Genomic DNA, 19,811 nt, shown 5'->3' with positions numbered 1-19,811 from the left:
TTGCATAATCAATGAAACACAGATAGACATTCTTCTGGTATTCTCTGCTTTCAGCTAAGATCCATCTAACATCAGCTACAATATCCCTAGTACCACGTCCCCTTCTAAACCCAGCCTGTACTTCTGGCAGTTCTCTGTTGATGTACTGTTCCAGTCGGTCGTTATAAATCACAGGCAACAGCATATAACAACCACAGTAGCAACAACAATGATGTCAATTTGAAGACTAAGGTGTGTCTCATTTTGGCCATGGTTTTTCCACTCACTGTGCATGTGAGAGCTGGACAGTGAATGGAGATGACAGAAGAATTGATGCCTTTGAGCTGTGGTTTTGGGAAGAGTACTGAACATCCCATGGACTGCCAAGAGAACAAACAAATCTTTCTTAGAGAGAATGCAGCCAGAGTATTTTTTTGAGATAAAAATGATGAGGCTTTGTTTTATGTACTTCATGCACATTGCTCAGAGGGGCTATTTCTTGGAGAGGGATGTGATGTTCATAAAAGTAGAGAGTTGATGAAGGAGAGAAATATCCTCTACCAGGTGAATTGACGCAGTGACAGGGCTCTAGTGTGTGAAGAAGTGTGAGGATGGCACAGGACAGGACAGGTTCAGATCTGTTGTTCATAGGGTTGCTATGACAACCTATACGCAAGCTGATGGCACCTAACAACCACAGATTTCTTTATGATCATGTAGTAGATACTTTAGGAGTTATAGCACAGAAATAAGTTACATTGTATTTTCATAATTAAATATCTATTCGTATTTTATAAACATCTTTTTTGCCATCTCAATTTTATGGAAATTGTATATGAAAAGAAATCCTTAGTAAATGGATTACTGTATGTATAATATATTTATTTAAAATTAATTCTAAAACACTAACTTACTAAAAGGAAAGGCTTATATGTATTTGTGTCTCCTGCCACTACTACAATAACTAGTATAGAGTAAGCTTTTAATTAATTATAAATTAATACTAATGGATGTTCATTAGTTTTGTAATTAGAAATGTTATGTAGTCATTAAGTGTAATGAAATGACGGAGTTAACAAACTGATGACAACGGCCAGGCAAATTTCAAACATTTACGTTTTTATTTCAGTGTTGCTTATATTTAGATTTAGATTTAATAACTCCAAATTCTTGCAGACATCTCATGATTTTTCTCAGGTATTACTGTTCTTATGAGTTAAATAATATGTTGGTGGTTGTTGTCATTATGTACCACTGAGTGAGATATGACTCATAGTTGACTCTCCAGCAGATTTTCAGTGGCTATAATTCCTACAGGAGGAGATTGTGCATCTTTCTTCCATGGCTCACCTGGTGGATTCTAGTCACCTGCTTTTGTGTTGGCAGCATAACTCCTTATGTGCTCTTGACTCTACTATGACTCACAATGACCCTATGAACAAAGGATCTGAGCCCTTCTTTTTCCTGTGCTATCCTTATCACCTCTGATACACTAGATCCCATTGTTGTAGTCACTGTCAGTCCATCTTATATTTTACTGACCCTCTACCTTTTCAAGCATAATGTTCTTTTTCAAGGACTGATTTTTTTCTGACAACAGCCCAAAGTATGTGAGATGAAGCTACACCATCCTTGTCTCCACAGAGCACCCTGTTTGCATTTCTCCAAGACATATCAGTAAGACTGGCTGAAATAAGACCTTAGCTTTCTCATTTCCTATTCCGTTCTGCAGTTAAGGAGTCCTTGTGGTGCTATAAGTTTTGGGCTGCCAATTAAAATGCCAGAAGTTCGTTCACACCAGCTATTCTACTGGAGAAAGAAAAAGGCAGTCTGCTCCTATAGAAATGTATGACCTTGGAAACCCTGTGGGGCAGTTCTGCTCTGTCCTGTAGGGTTCTCATGACCCATATGATTCAACAGCAGTGGGTCTGGTTCAGCTACTAAATTGCTAAATCTCTTGATACTAAATACCTTCCCCGCTGCAACCATCCCTTATATTTAACCAATGGCTGGAATTCCGTGACCAAATCTAGGCTTGAACTATATTTTACTGAGTTTTACTTCTTTATTTTCAAATACATGAAGTTGTCTAATATTGACTGTTTTTATATGTAACCTATTCTTGGAATACGATTATATTTTTTTATTATTTAGTTTGATCTCAGCTGTAAAAAGTTGACATTTCCTCATGTTTATAAATCTTCCTACATTCCATTATTTTGCAAAGACACATCTTTATAATACACACAGTTTATACCCATTAGTTAAGGACCACAATTTCTATTCTGTCTGCGTGATGTCACCCACACATAATTAAACTCAGAATGTGTGAATAAAATGTATTCTGCCATTATTCAGAAGATAAAAAGTATTGGGAATATCTTGACTTACTTTTTTATTTTCTTCATTTTCTCCCTTTTCTACTATTTATAAATGTGTTATATGTTCAGTCTAAACTTACTGAAGTGTGGTGTTAGTGTACAGTATTGACTATGTTACGGACTGTTAACACACAAGTTTGTCTGGAAAGGCATGCAGTTAGGGTGCACCTCTTTCTCCTGCCCCCAAGCCCATTCTGCAATGCACCCCTTGTTTCAGATAGTCCTCATACAAATAATGCATAGTAATATTTTTTTCAGACAGTTCTTCCCCTAATCTGTTCTAATTCAGTATTCATATCTATCTACTTTTCCCTCATTTCCTTCCTAACACCCCCCCCCATTTCTCTCCCATTTAATAACAGCAGTGTTTTTCCTTTTGTGACTGAGTTCTTTTATTTAGCATAATGTCCTCAGGGTTCTCCCATGTTGTGTTATGTTTTACTATTTCATTGTTTTTCAGCGCTGCATAATATTTCATTGTGTACCATAATTTTTCTATATATTCATTTGTTGATAGGCTTCCATCTCTTTGCTCTTGTGAATAATGCAGCGATAAATATGAGTGTGCATATATTGGTTTGAGTTGTGGCTCTGGTTTCTTTAGGTTATATTCCTAGTAGTGGAATTGCCGAGTCAAATGCTATTTCTATTTCCAGCTTCTTCTTTTTTTATTTTATTTTTTTTTTTAATTTCCAGCTTCTTGAGAAAACCATTTTACATTTTACATTCCCACAAGCAGTGAGTAAGGGTTCTAATCTCTCCATAGCCTTGCCAGCATTTGCTGTTTGATGTCCTGTTGAACTTTACTATTGTTGCTAGCGTGAGATGATATCTCATAGATGTTTTGATTTGCATCTATCTCTCTGATAGCTAGGGATTTTAAAATATTTCTTCATGCGTTTGTTTGCTATCTGAATGTCTTCTTGGGTAAAAATGTCTATTCATATCCTGTGCCCATTTTGTGATTGGGATGTTTACCTTTTTCTTGTTGAGGTACTTGAGTATTATATAAATTTTAGATATTAATTAGGGTACTCTTTAAAGGAAAGGATAATGAGATTTTTCTCTCACATATTTTGGACATTTTATCAGGAAAAGCCAGTTCTTGGGAAAAGATACTATGATGGGAAAGTGGATGGTCAGTGGAGGAGAGGAAGACCCTTCATGAGATGGACTGACACAGCGACTGCAATAATGGAAATACTGAGAAGGTCACAGTACTGGGCCAGGTGTTGTTCTGTTGTACACGATGCCACTCTGAGTTGCATTGACTCCAGCTCATAGTGACCGTCTATACAACAGAATGAAGCCTATGGCATCCTCACAATTTTTGCTGTGCTTAAGCCCATTTTTGCATTCACTGTGTCAATACTTCTACTTGAGGGTCTTCCTTTCCTTCATTGAGCCTCTACTTTTAAATCATGTAGGTATAAAAATATAGTTTATTGTTTAGTAATTTAGGTTTATTTTTTTAGGCCTTTAGTTTTTTTCTGTTTTTGCATCTAGAACCTTGCACGTGTTTCCCAGCAGTCTTATAATTAAAAATTATTTGATGTGATATGAATTCATCATGTTCTCTCTTTCTCCAGAGCCTGTCTATATTTGCCTCTAGAGATAAAAAGATAGAATCAAACTTGTGTGGAGAAGCGCTAAGATGGTGTTCTCAGAATATCTTCTGAGTATGCCTCTACAGTGTGCATGCAAGCATGTACATTTAGCACAATGTGTTTGTTTTTGTTTTTTCATTTAACACATCATTGGGCAGGAAGAAAAGTATGGCAATGAATGAATGGAAATCCAAAACCTCTGTAAATGTCTATTAAAATTAATAAAAAGAGAAAAAAAAGAATAAATGAAGTTACAAATCTGTATTTGGAAGAACAAAATCTAGTCCATATGTACCAGATAACATTTAAAAAAAAAATCCCAACCCAAAAAAACCCTCCAACTATGGATTCCAAAATGTGTACTCTTTCCATATACTGAGGTAACAGCTTGTCAGGGAAATGTAGCAAGCATTTGGCCATACCATCTCAAACAAGGGACTCATAACAAAAAGATTGCAGACTACTCTTGGGCCTCCAGAAAGAAAAGACTGACAACCCAATTACAAAGTGGGCAATAGATATGGAAAGACTTTTCACAAAGGATGACATTTGGATGGCCAACAGAAACATGAAGAGATACTTAAAATTACTGGTAATAGAGAGATCCAAATAAAAACCACAGTGAAATATGCTCTCACTCCAGTAGCAGTGGCAAAGTTAGAAGGGCAGCAAGCAATAAATGTTGATGATAATATAGAGAGGTAGGAACTATAATATGCTGTTGGTAGTATTGTAAAATGGTACAACCACTCTGGAAAGCAGTTTGATATTTCCTCAAAAAGTTGAACACAATGTTGTTTTTATTCTTATTAGCTACTCTCAAGTGGTCCCTTACCATGAAATTTGACAGCTGGAACATGTTAGCAATTACCTTGTCCAGAGCTGTGATTTTGCAAGAAATCGCTCACAGTTTTACACCAAAACATACAGAGTTGTCATAAGTTAGAAATAATTCAATGACAAGTCTTTTGGTTTGTCAGGCAGTGTTCTAGACTGTGGGGCCAGAGTAAAGAACAAGACTGTCAAGTCTCTCACATTAAAGCATTTAGATTACAAGATAGTCAAGCAGACATTGAGCTAATAAACAACCAAAAACAAATGTGTATTAGGATAAATGCCTCAAAGAGCATGAACCAGGGAACTTGAAGGTAATTGGGGCAGGTAGAGAGGTTGGGAGCTATTTGTGATCAAGTGTTACAAAGACCTCTTTCATGAATTAATATTTAAATTGAGGCCTGAATTAAAAGAGTCTGACAAGAATAGGGAGATGATTGGATTTAAAAGTGGTTCCTCATATGATTTGCTCTGAGAGAAATAAGCTTCCATGCCATAAGCCCTCCTATGGATAGGATCACATGGAAAGGGACTATAGCCTCGAGCCAACAGACATTGAAAATTGATATCTGCTAATCAAGTATGTGAGCTTGGTGGTGGATCCTGCAGTCCTGAGTAAACCTTGTGTTGACCATTCTCCCTGGTGGCAATCTGACTGCAACCTCCTGAAAGTCTGGGTTTGAACCAGAACCACCCAACTAAGCCATTCCTGAATTCCTGCCTCGAGGAAACTTTGACATAATAGATATCTGTTACCTTAACCTACCAAATTTGGGGTTAGTTTATTACCCATTAATAGATTCCAAATACAGGTAGGAATATCATGGAAGGGATGCTGGCTTCTTCTCATTACTTCCCATCAGGTGGCACGCAATTTCAATTCGTTCCATTAATGATGTTTATTTCACTCCCTTGATGAACGTGGCACCTTACACCACTGTAAAGTTGATTTGTTTTCATTTTAGTTAATGAATATTTTGTGGGATGTACTTTGAAACTCTGTAGGTTTCCCTTTTTTCTCCCTCAAACTTTTGGTTTTCTCATTCGTTTATACCAGTATAGGCTATTGGTTTCCTATTTTATTTCAGTGAACTATAATCTGTTGCTGTCATTATTTATTGTGATTCTCAAATTGTTCCAAATTTCACCAGTGAGAGTCCGTTCTGTTCAGCCTGGGTCCCGTGTCCTTTGGATATGTCCTTATCATTTTCTGAGCACTTGCTTAATTTCTGGCACAAGGTGTTCTGGGCTCATTGTGTTCTTTCCTTGCCCCAGCCCTTAAATAAGTGATTTCTTCAAAGATTCTGGTTTTTCTTTTGGTGAAAAGTGGGTATTAAAGCTAAGATCTGGGCAGTTAAGTGTGTCCATTGATGTGTTACTGCTCCCAGATGTACTATAACTATAAATGAACAGATATGTTTATATACATATACATGTATGTAAAGTACACATATACATACAAGTATCTGTGTCTACTTATATTGAAATCTGTAAGTTCTTACTGATGCCTCTACTTTCATAGTATCCTGGTCTTAGTTTAGTCTTCTCCCTTTCTATACTAATAACTGCCTTTCCAGAAATGAGATACTAACAAATTATGGGTGATATTTTGTTTTCTTCTTTATAACTTCTCAGACCCAAAAACATAATTATTTGAAAACAAAGAACACAAAATACAGGATTCAAGGTCCTCTTGCTGAAAGTTCCAGTTTCTGATACCTGGAACTTAGGCACTGTACTTTATAAAGTTCCCCATTTGAATGTAATGTTCACCTAGGTTGGGGATGCACTACTCCACTGAATCTTTCTTCGAAGTTCCTTCAGCATCTGTTGGAATGTACATTGGACAGGTTAATCCCTCACAGATTAAAGCTGACAAGAAATGAAACACATGACTATCTTCCTAAAACCTCAGGACAGTTCAGCTTCATTTCTATGGCTTATGATACAACTAATATCACCTCCCCAAACAGTTTTATTAGTAAAATGAAGAAAAACTCTGAAAAGATTCTGTCAATAGAATAAATATGTCTTGGAGAAAGTGCAGCCAGAGGCAAGACTGATAGAACTTTAGTCACATACTTTGGCCAGTCTTTGGAAAAAGATACCATATTGGGAAAGGTGGAGGGTCAGCAAAAGAGAGAAAGACTCTCAACAAGATGGGTTGACACAGTTATGTAGCAATGCACTCAACTATATCAGGCATGGTGAGGATGGCTTAGGGTAGAGCAAGGTTCAAATCCATTGTCCATAGGGCCACTATGAGTAATCAGCTTGAAGGACTCTAATAACAACAATGTTCACAAAGTGAGAGGAAACTCAGAATAGCACTCCTCAAAACTGGCAAGGTCATCAATCAAGAACAAGGAAAGTTTTAGAAGCTGTCAAAACTTAGCAGACTGGACAAGGGGAAGGTCAATAGATAAACCATGTAGATCATAACAAACTACTGATAACATTGAGAAGAATGAGAATCCCAGAAAATTTAATTTTGCTTGTATGAAATCTATACCTAGACTAGGAAATTAGCAGTTGCTCAGATAGCAAAGGAATCCCAGAACACTTAATTTTGCTCGTGCAGACTCTATACCTAGACCAAGAAGCTAGCGGTTGCTCAGATAGCAAAGACTTGCATGGCTTAAAATCAGAAAGGGTGTGTGTCAGGGTTGTACCCCCTCTCCATACCTATTCAATCTGTATGCTAAGCAAATAATTTGTGAAGCTGTATTCTATGAAGAAAAATGTGACATCAAGATTGCAGTAAGATTCATCAACAACGTGTATTATGCAAATGACACAAATTTGTTTGATGAACATGAAGAGGACTTGAAACACTTGCTGTATAAGATTGAGAACTACAACTTCAATATATATTGATGGAGTTTATCTTTCAGTATGACTTCTCTAGCCTATTAGTTGATGTTGCTATGCTGATGGATGGCTCTATGCAAATGAGGCATAGTGGCCTGTCCACAAGGGCATTGGGTATGTACCATTCCATAAGGAGATTGGCCAGTCTTAATAATATACAAGCAGATTGGCTAGTCTCACCAATAAGTTGAAGACCTTTAGCTGCAGAGGCAAGAATTCTTCCCACACCAAAAGAGATGGGATTTTTTGCCCAGACAGAAGAGAGAGACTTCTCCCAACCCAGTGAAATGTAGGACACACTTTGGATCAGCAGCAGCAGCAGTAAGGGCTAAACTGGATAATTGATGTGTGATGAGGGGAAGGAACCAGTATGGGCAGGACTGAGATATTTGTTGGACATTTGTGTGAGGGAAGCCAATATTGGCAGGACTAAGAACTTGGGAACCCTTAGTGCTGTGAAACCCAAGGCTGAGGTGCTTGTGTGCACATTTTGAGAGCGATCTTGACGGTATCCTGTTATTAATCTGAATTATAACCTTTTAACTCTTCTAGTATGGTTTTGTGGTCCATGAGCTATCACATCGGATTTTGGGCCCAACTGAGAAGTAAGATTGGTATTGAGTTGAGTAAAAGAGGCATGGGAGTATGGGGGAACGTATGTGACCGCATGGGAATTGGTTTGTTATTGATGCTGTAGGTAGCGATAGTTTCCCCCAGTGTAGCTCCCTGTGTAGCCCTTGCTCTTATTACAGTATTACATCTCAATACCAAGAGAACACATGCTCTTACCACTGGGCCAATGGGCAACATCATGATAGATGGAAATAGAATTGAAATTGTCAGTAATTTACTCTTGCTTGGATCTATAAACAACACCCTTGGTACTAGAGATCAGGAGATCAGGAAACATTGCTTTGGGCAAGTCCACTGTCAGGAGCCTCTCTAAAATACTGAAGAGCAATGATGTTAGTTTGAAGACTAAGGTGTGCCTTATCCAGGCCATGGGCTTATCAGTCACTTGCTTTGCACCTGAGAGCTGGATAAAGAATTAGCAGGACAGAAGAAGAAGAATTGATGCATTTGAGCTATGGTGTTGGAGAAGAGTACTGAAAATCCCATGGACTGCCAAAAAAAACCCCAAACCCAAACATGTATGTCTTGGGAAAAGTGCAGCAAGCATGCTCCCTAGAGGCATGGATGGCAAAGATTCACCTCTCATACTTTGGACATGTTGCTAGGAGAGACTGTTTCTTGGAAAAGGGTATCGTGCTTGGAAAGGTAGAGTATCAGTGAAAATGAGGAAAACCCACAACAATATCGATTGACACAATAACTGCAGTAATGGGCTCAAATGTGTCAGAGATGATAAGGATAGCACAGGATAGGTCAGGGCTCAGCTATGCTGTTCTCAGGAACTCTACAGGTCATAGCCAACTTCATGGCACCTAACAGCAATAACCTTGCTCAATGAATTTGAGGAGGACTTGAAGAGCTTGCTGATGACGGTCCAAGGACCTTCAGTATGGCTAGCATCTCAACATCAAGAGAACAAAGATTCTCAGCACCAGACCAATAACAGTGGCCCATAACAACAAGAATGAATGAATAAAGTGTGGATTTTGGTTAATAAAATATATAAATATTGGTTCATTAATTATAAAAATACACATACGGTGGAGAATGTTAATAATAGGAGAATCTGGATATAGGGGATATAGGAACTGTAGTATCTTTGCAATTACCCTGCCAATTTAAAGCACTTCTAAACTAAAGTTTATTTAAAAATGAATTACAAAGGTTGTGCTTATAATATGACAAACTCAGTAGTAGCATGTTATAAATAATCAAGAAAAGGTGGGAGCATCATGTGGGCATGGAGAGTGTAAGTAAAGGTATTAGCACCTCCACGTGGGAGGTAAGACACATGTTCCTTCCTCCAACCCATTGGTTTAGGTTTCCAAAAGTGACAGCAACTGCTGCTATGAAGACAGAAGGGATGACTTGTTCCCAAAGGTGGTGATATAAATGTCTGATAAATGACCAGTTGCCTGAAGGGAGACTCTGGCCTGGCACAGAGGAAAGACGATTCTGGGAGATAGATGGCACTTCATTCTTTGCCCTTTGAGAACAGCTGTTATTTGCTTGCTATGCATCCTGTTCTTTGTTGACAGAAAAGCCCTCTCGAAGCAGACTCAGTGCTGTGCATGATAACCATCTCCTGCTGCCTGTGGCTCCAAGCCAAGGACTCCCTCATTAAACAGCAGTTAAATGTTGATGCAATAGCTTATAAAACTATGCCAGCAAATATTGACAGCTGCCCCAACATCTGCAATACTAAGAGGGTAAAAGAAAAGCATTTCTTTTTATACTAAAATAGAATGTATCAATTGTATCTTAAAAGATAAGCATTTACCTATTCTAGGCCAGGAAATCCTCATGTGTAATTTCCCTAAAACCAAAAGTTCTTTTAAAAAACACAAATGGAATGTTTGCTTTATACTTCTCTGGAGAGAATGTAAAAAGAGCCATTCCATATCCATTAAGTCATGCTGTTATTGTTAAGTGCCATCAAGTTGACTGTGACCCACAGTAACCCCATGAACAGGGAATCTGAACCCAGCCCTATATCCTGAAACATCCTGACGATCTCCAACATTCTCCAGCCCACCATTACAGTCACTGTATCAATTCATTGCTGAAGGTCTTTCCCTCCTTCACTGACCTGCCTGAGAGTGATGTTCTTCTCTAACCTCATGCCCCAAGTATGTGAGATTAAGTTTCACCACCTTTGCCTGGCACTGGCAGCACATTTTCCAAAACATATTTATTTACCCTTTTGGTAGTCCATGAGATATTCAGTACTCTTCTCCAGCACCACTACTCAAAGGCATCGATTTTTCTATCATCCTTATGTATTGTCAGCTGCACACAAGTAATTCAAGCATAAGTAGTTTGGATCAGGTACACCTTAAGCCTTCAAAGTGACATCTTTGTTCTTCAACACTTTGGAGATATGCCTGACAGCCATTGCCATTTATATGTACCTATCTCTTTGGGGAGCAAACATATATTACTCACCTGCAGGCGGTATATCCCATTGCCAAATCATCAGTCTAGAAATAGGACTCACCTAGGACCTGCGTGTCTGCACCTAGTTAAACCAAGAGAGCTGAGGCTGACTGCACTTTATTCATTGACCAGACTCAGTGGCATCTAACAAGAGCAGCTGTTTGGTCAGAGTTCACTTGCAGAAAATAGAATCCGCTCTAGCTAGATACTAAGTGATTTATTATAGGATCTTAAGTGGCTTTCAGAATCACTCAGAGGACCAAGTACTTCAAAAACTCTATGGCAAACCATCAGAGTAGCTCCTGCATCTGCCTTGATCAAGAGGTTATCACAATCACTTGCTCCTAAACCAACCAGCTTAAGAAACCACTGAATCAAAAAGCTACCCCTACAATAACCACCTCAAGAACATGTCGCCTCTGCTACAGCCTGCAAAATGGGTACTCTGCCTCCCTGTGCATGACTCAGTTCCAACTGTAAGTCTTGTGTGAAGACAAGTGGTTGAAAGAAACAAAATCACATTTTGAATCTTATTTGTCTAGCAGTCTAGGAAATCTTTAACTTTGACCGTTTTCACACTAGAAGGTGGGTTCAGGTGGATAGTAAAGAATCTGATCTATAATATTTGCAATAGTCTGCCCCTCTAGCTGCCCAGCCATGCTTGCTTACTCTTCTTCCTATAAGTAAAACCTGTTGCTTTCTTCTCACATCATTAGATCCTTGCTCAAAGGATGTCTAAGTTACGTGCAAATTTCTTCTTAAATTTGAGAGAAGTCTTCTTGAGATTTTTTTGTTATGTGCAGTAATGTGTTCTAAATCGTAGTCACCCTATAGGACAGAATCTTCCCTGTAGGGGTTCCTAGGCTGTGATCTTGAAGCCCTTGTTGCAGAAGATCAAGGAATGCAGCCTTTTGTATGGATTATATCTCAATGTGAAGAAAATAAAGATTCACTGCACTGGACTGATAGGCGACATCATGATGGATGGAGAGGAGACTGAAACTGTCAACAATTTCATCTTTCCTGATTCCTCAATTAACACCCTTGGCACCAGCAGTCAGGAAATAAGGAGGCTCATTGCACTGGGAAAATCTGCAGTTAGAGACCTAAATTATTGAGGAATAATGATGCCAGTTTGAGGAAGAAGATATACCTTAATTCAGGCCATAGTCTTTCCGATTACTTGCTCTGCATCTGAGAGCTGGACAGTGAATAAAGATGACAGAAGAAGAATTGATGCCTTTGAGCTGTGATGTCAGAGAAGAGCCCTGAACATCCCATGGACTGCCAAAAGAACAGATATGTCTTGGAGAGGGTGCAGCCAGAGTGTTCTTTAGATAGAAAAATGATGAGGCTTCACCTCACATACTTTGTAGGGGCTATTCCTTGGAGAGGGAAATGATGCTGGGATGGTTAGAGGGTCAGGGAAGAAGAGGAAGACCCTTGACCAGGTGGATTGATACGATGACTGCTGCAGTGGGCTGTTGTGTGTCAACAAGTGTAAGGAAGGTACAGGATAGAATGGCGTTCAGATCTTTTGTCCATAGGGTTACTCTCCCCTTTTTCCCTCCCTTGCCCTCCCCCTTCCTCCCCCTCTCTGTCTTTCTCTCTATGCTTCAGGAAAACATTTTATTGGCCTTTTGGATTGAAATGGAAATTAACTTGCCACAAAGGATGATCCCAACATCCTTTTGGTGGAACCACCACATGGCCTCCTCTTTGCTGATTCTGTGTTTGGCCCCAGTACAGCCTGTCCTTTGCTTCTTGTCTGCGATGCTGAAACCTGGCCTACCCAACACCACAGAAAAGTCCTGGCGATAGATAAGAATGCTGGGGTCATATTTGATCCTCAGATCGATGTGCTCCTGGATCCCAAAACCAGTTTCCAGTATCTGAGAAGTTATTTTTTTTCTTAATTCATATTCCCTTACCTTTACACCTTTCTCCAGGATTTTTTTCTGCCTTGGTCCCATGTACTGTGCAGTGGACAGGAACTTTTTCATTTCTCCTAATACCTCAGGATCTGACAATGTATCTAGCTTTGGGGAATGTGGAGTCCAGCCTCTGAGCTGTTCCAACACTTTGGCTGTCCCGGTCAGTCTGTATCCATGCTCACCTACACAGATGTTGGGGCAGAGCTTGTAGATGCAAAGCTCCTACATAGGGTCCTCTTTTTTCTAGCCTTGATCCTGCATTGTGATGGAGAACAGGAAGAGCTCAATCCATCTCATTGAGAGTCTTCCTCTTCTTCACGGACCCTCTTTTTTTTTCCAAGCATGATGCAACATGCCTAATGTATGTAAGATGAAACTTCACCATTCTTACTCTAGCTGCACGGTCTCCAAGACGTATCTACTCATTCTTTTGGCAGTCTGTTGAATTTTCAGTACTCTTTTCAACACAGCTCAAAGGCATCAATTCTTCTGTTACCTTTTTCATTGTCCAGCTCTCGGGATGCATAGCAGGTTGTTAGAAAGACTAATTTGACTGTTGTAAAACAGGAATGACATTGGGGTTGCGGGGGAAACTGAGAAATGGGATAAATAATGTGTACTGCATTGAAGCAGATAAGGGGAGAACTGTTTAAAAGGGATATGTGATTGGGTATTAGTGTCATGACAGGAGTCCAGAACGAAGACTGCATAGTGGAGTGGACCTGGGGGGAGAGATTGTAAAACAATGAAAGAATTTTTCTTTTACTTTTCAAAGAGAGAGTGTACTGAGGGGGCAGGGGCAGGGAGAAAAGTGCAACAATGAATGAATGGAAATCCAAAGTCTCTGTAAATTTTCATTAAAATTAATAATGATGATGATGATAATAATAATAATAATAATAATAATAATAAAGACTGATTTGAATCAAGCACTACTTAATCTTTAAACTGACATCTCTGTTCTTTAGTAATTTGGAGAAGTCCCTGACAACAGACTTTTCTAAAGTTAAGTGTTTCCTGATATCCTGACTGCTGGTACCAACAGTGTTAATAGTGGATCCTAGTTCGATGAAACCATTGACAATTCCAATCTTTATATATCATGATGTTGCCTATTGGCCCAGTGGGGAGGATGTTTTTCTTAATGTTGAGATGTAGTCCATACTGAAAGCTATAGTCCTTGATCTTCTGCAGCAATCACCTCAAATCCTCCATTGTGTCATTTGCATAGTGTTGGTTGTTGATGAGTCTTCCTCTAATCCTGATGCCACATTCTTCTTCGTAGGGTTCAACTTATTGAATTACTTGCTAAACATACAGATTGCATAGGTATGGAGAGAGGATACAGCCTTTATACACACCTTTCTTGATTTTAAATCACACAGTATCTCCTTGTTGTGTTTGGACAACAGCTTCTTGTTCTAGATACAGATTTTTCATGTGCATAATTAAGTGTTCTGGAATTCCTATTACTCTCAATGTTAGCTGTAGTTGTGTTTTGTTTTGTTGTGGTTTTTGTTTTGTTTTGTTTTGTTTTTTTTAGTGATCTGGCAGTCAAATACCTTTGCATTGTCAATAAAGGATAAATAGATAGACATTCTTCTGATATTCTCTGCTTTTAGCCCAGATACATCTGTTGTCATCAATATCCCTCATGCCATGGCCCCTTCAAACCCAGTTTGAAATTCTTGCAGCTCTCTGTCAATATACTATTTTAGCTGTTGTTTTTAAAAAATGATCTTCTGTATGATATTTTATGTATGTTGTTTGTATATGATATTATTTAAAAATTTCCACATTCTGTTAGATCTTTCAATTCTTTGAGGCTTATTGGTAAGGAGTTGTTCCATCAAGCCGAAGGCACACGGTTCAAATACACCAGACTCTTTATGGGAGAAAGACAGGCAGTCTCCTCCTGTTCAGTTTATAGCTTCTGAAAACGCACTGGAGGGTCAGCTATGAATTAGTTCTGATGCTACATAACAACGAAATCAGAGATTACAAGGGTCATTTTAAAAAACCACCAACTTAGGAGCAAACTTGAAGAGGCTCTCACTGGGCAAAGAGAGCACATTTTTCTTTCTTTTTAAAAAAATTGATATTAACGTTTTTATTATGTACTGGTTTACATACAGAGCTTACACATGTTGTTTTTCACACTGGGTCTTTCCCATTTCCTTTACCCATCTTTCCCTCCACCCATCAGATTGAGATTACACATTCTAAACGTTAATAAGGCTAGTAGTGATAATAAATTGGAATTAATCAAGTATATCCAAATCGACAATATATGTTTCCAACTTTTGCATTTTGATCACCAGTAATTATCAGTGCATATTGATTGAATATTTGATCAATTTCAGATTGCAGGAATTGGTTAAAATTTTTACTTTGTTTCAGTATTAGTGAGTAAATTTGAATAGAAATTTCAAATTACTAATAACTGAAGACCAAGTGAGTAAATTTGAATATTAATTAATGCGTTTTGTAGGTATGTATATTATCTTAAAACTAACACTGTTGTACTTCAGAATGAATCTTGAAATGTTCCTTTTTACAAAGACTGTGAAGTAATTTCTCCTCCATTTGTCATCCCCTGCATATTTGTCCAGTCTTAAATGGTCATTAGCCAGTCATTTCTGTTCGCCAGTGCCTAGCAAAAGGAGCTCTGGTAGTGCAGTCTGTAGAGAGTGGTGCTGCTGAGGAAGACTGCTCATGTCTGGTGGCTTGAACCTGCCTGCAACACCTCAGGAGAAACATTGACAGTCTTCTCCCCAAAAGATTTACAGCCTGGAAACCCATGGCAAGGTCACTCTGAGTTGGACCCGAAGTGCTTGCTGCAGAAGGTCAAGGACTATAGTATTTAATATGGATTGAAGCTTAACATCAAGAAGACAAAGATTCTTACCACTGGGCCAATTGGCAGCACCATGATAGATGGAGAAGAGATTGAGTGTTAACCATTACAGCTTGCTTGGCTTCACAGTCAACACTCTTGGTACCATTAGTCAGAAAATCAAAAGACAATTGCACTGAGCTAATGCTCTGTCAGGGAGCTCTCCAGAGTACTGAGAAACAACGATGTCAGTCTAGAGACTAAGGTGTGCCTAATCCAGGCCATGGTTTTCGCATTTACTTGCTATGCATCAGAGTGCTTGACAATGACAGAAGAAGAATTGATGCCTCCAAATTGTGGTGCTGGAGAAGAGTCTTGAGTATACCCTGGACTGCCAAGAAAACAAAGAGGTCTGTCTTCAAGTTTCTCTTTGTTGGCTAGGATTTTTAAGCTCGATCTCACATACTTCACACGCATGGACAGAAAGGAGTGGTCTTTGGAGAAGGACATCATGCTTGGAGGGACAGCACAGGAGAGGAAGACCCTAGATATGATGGATTGACACACTAACTGGAGCAATGCAATTTTGGAATTTTTTTGAATTTTGGAATTTTTTGAATTTTGGAATTAGTGAGACTGGCTTAGGATAGGGAAGCGATCAGAATTGCTGTACATAGGGTTACTTGATGGCACATAACAACAACAACATATGATTGAAATATAATGTAAAGGCATTATTTTATGAAAACCAATAAAAATTTTTTTATAAAAAGGAAAGAAAACACCAAAATGCATTTCAGAAAAGACTCTGAAGCTTGCTTTGGAATGTAGAATAGCAAAAATGAACAGAAGAAATAAGGAAGTAAAAGTTTAACAGAAAATGTCAAAGAGTGCTGAAAAGAAAAAGATTTTCTTTTTTTCCTTTCTTGTGTGTACTGTTGAATTGGATCTGACTGGCACAGGAGGAGGTTGTCCCTCCTTCTCCAGCAAAGCATCTGGTGGATTTGAACTGTGAGCCTTTAGTATTGCAGCACAGCTTCCAGAGCTCCCAAAGAAAAATATTATAATGAAATGTCCAAAGACCTGAAATAATAAATCCAAATGAAAGGAGCACAATTGGCAGTCCTTAATGTGGTCTGTGCAAAGAAATTTGGAAGGCAGCTACCTGGCGAACTGACTAGAAGAAATCTTTTATTTAGATTTGTTCCCCAAAAGAATTCAGAAACCGTCTGTCAGCAACATTCAGTAAAATTTTGCTGACGATAGTTTAAAATGGATCAGTATATGCCAGGAGACTGCCAGAAATTTAAGCCAGAGTCCGAAGAGGATGTGAAACAAGGGTATTAGATAAAACCTCCTTGAAAGCAGAGAATATCAAAAGATATTTATCTGTGTTTTATTGATTGTCTGAACATATTTAACTGTGTAGATTACAACAAATTATAGATAACATCAAGAAGAATAGGCACTCCTTTGTTGTACTCACACAGAACTCATGCAAAATAGATCAAGTTTGACTAGAACAAGGGGATACTGTGTGGTTTAAGATCAAGAAAGGTGTGTCAGCTTTATGTCTTTTGTAGGAAGACACACTCACAACCTGTACCGTGCAGATGCCATAGCCTTGCTTGCTAAAAATGAAGACTAAACACTTGCTGATAAAAATAAAAGACTGCAATCTTCAAATGACAACTAATCTCTTATTAAAAACTTCCAAAACACAGATTCTTTAGGAGGAAAATGTATTAATTTGGTTATATAAAAATTAAACATTTTATCTAACAAATGAGAAAATTGACAATTGAAAGATTGAGATAAGACTGACAATAGACTGCTGTTTAAAATGTACAAGGGATTTCTGCACATTCATATGAAAAAGAAAGACTCTCTACAGTGGGCGTGGCAATATTTTCCCACAAACCAACATACAGCAGGCCTGAACTGTAACAGTCACCCCATAGAGCCAGATCCAAGGACCTCTACCCAGGCTAACCCAAGAGATTGAGAGAGAGGTGAAAACTGGCACAACTAAAAGCTGTGTAACACTGGCCCAAAGTAATGAAGCTTCATAGTCTCTGAACTTGCCTGAGGAGCTGTCTTGACTCTTCATTTGTATCCTGTTTACTACCTAAATTGTAACCTCTTACTTTTCTAATAATCTCCATATGGTCTCTTGAAAAAAAAAAAAAAAAGAAGACTACAACCTTCAATATGGATTGGGTGTCAGCATAACTAAGGCAAAATTCCTGACAACTGGACCAATAAACAACATAATGATAAAAGGAAAGATTGACATTATCAATGATTTAATTTTACTTCAATCCACAATATCTATGGAAACAGCAGTCATAATATCAAACAGAATATTGCACTGAAAAAAATTCTTACCTACCAAAAATCTTTTAAAAACCTCCCAAACCCTCCCCCTGACACTCTTTAAAGGCTTAATTTAAAAAAAAAAAAACACGTCACTTGGAAGGCTAAAATGTGCTTGACCACAGCCATGGTCTTTGCAATCACCCCCTACACATTCAGAGAGCTGGACTATGATTAAGAATGACAGAAAAAGAATTGATATTGCCTTTCAATTGTGGTGTTGGAGAGGAGTACTAAATATGCCATAGACTTCCAAAAGAACAAACAGGTGTATATGGGGGAAAGTGCAGCCATAGTGCTCCTTGGAGACAAAGCTAGTGAAGCTTCATCTTTCAGACTTTGGAAATACAGCTAGGCAAGGCTGTTCTTGGAAAGGAGCATCATGCTGGAGAGTCAGCAAAGGGCAAGAAGACCACCAACAAGATGGACTGGCATGATGACGCCAGCAGTGGGCTTTAATGTGACAGGGATGGCGAAGATGGTAAAGGATAGAGTAGGTTTCAGGTTGGCTGTTCATCTAGGGTCACTGTGCATTGTATGCAACCCAATGCACCTAACAACAGCAACAACATGCGTTCAAAACCTGGGCAATATATGAGGAAGAATAAAGAAAAAATGATGAAGTTGAATCATGATGTTGGCAAAGAATATTAACTGTCGCAGATTACCACAACAAGAAACAAATCTGTCTTGGAAGAAGCATAATCACAGAGCTTAGAAATCAGGACAGTGAGACTTGATCTTACTTACTTTAGATATGTTATAAGGAGAGCCTGGTCCCAGGAGAAGAACATTCTGCTAAAGTATTTGGTACCAGGCATCGGGTCGCCTCTGACACATAATGACCCAGTTTGCAAACCAGCATGTGTTTGTGTTGCAATGTATGCAAGTCAGAAAAAAATCCTCAACTAGAATTCAGCTTCAAAAAGGGATTCAGGCATTTGTTCTGCATCCAAGTGTAAAATACAGTTATTGTCAGACACAGTCAGATTATAACCAGCTAAGTGAGTAATACCATCATTAAGAGCATAAAAGGACACGAGTAAGGATTTTCTTTAGAAATATCTGGTGTGTCCAATGAACTTCTGCCTGCAGCGTTTCTCAGTGTGAATGGGAATTGCAGTGAAGGTTAAATGTCATCAGTTCTGGTGTCTAATTGCACCCAAACTGTCTGCATCAAGCAACCCATAAATGAACTGGCAAATGCATTATTCTAAACAAGACTTTAACATTTCTTAAGGGGAAACTCAAAGCTGGCTCTGAAGAGAGCTTTAGTTTTTGTGATAAAATGTTGTAATTAGAATATTTTATCTCCCAAACTACAGCTAGCCTTTAGTAGATCTTATCCCTTTGGGGCCAATGAGAAAAAGCTAGAAAAAGCATTCATTCTTTTCATGACTAGAAGAGAAATGTGGTACTCTTTTTCAACAATGAAAATGCTTTAGTATTGACCACCTCTCCCCTGGAATCAATAAGAGAAAGTGGTCTTACAATTTCCACATCACTTGGTATTTAAATACCAGTTCTTCATCCAGAAAATTTGCCACCTAAATTCCCCAAATACCTTTTTAAAAAATACAAATGGCAACTTTACACATGGACCTCACCATATGGACTGCATGTCTTTGTTGTTGTTGTTTGTTTAGCATGACTTATAGTGACCCTGTGACCTGAACTCTATTTTGTTCTGTGTCATCCTCATATTTCCTGACATACAAGAGCCCATTGCAGCAGTCACTGTGTCAATCCACCTGGTTGAGGGTCTACCTCTCCTTTGCCCACCATCCATCTTTCCCAGAATCATGACCTTCTCCAAGGAATAGCCCCTCCTAGCAACATGCCCAAAGTATATGAGGCAAAGTCTCATCCTTTTTGCTTCCAAAGAGCACTCCTCCTGCATCCTCTCCAAGACATAGCTGTTCTT

The 19,811-nt window shown here is 38.6% G+C and overlaps 1 pseudogene; it reads right to left on the bottom strand.

Annotated features, from left to right (window-relative positions):
• Positions 1 to 12,357: 12,357 nt before the first annotated feature.
• LOC102870055 lies at positions 12,358 to 12,936 on the bottom strand (annotated as a pseudogene).
• Positions 12,937 to 19,811: the final 6,875 nt, after the last annotated feature.

Source organism: Elephantulus edwardii, unplaced genomic scaffold, assembly GCF_000299155.1.
Source record: "Elephantulus edwardii isolate Elephantulus edwardi_28Jun2011 unplaced genomic scaffold, EleEdw1.0 scaffold00013, whole genome shotgun sequence".
Lineage (NCBI taxonomy): Eukaryota > Metazoa > Chordata > Mammalia > Macroscelidea > Macroscelididae > Elephantulus > Elephantulus edwardii.
Note: the sequence above shows the minus strand (reverse complement) of the source record. Positions and strands in the feature narration are given on the sequence as shown.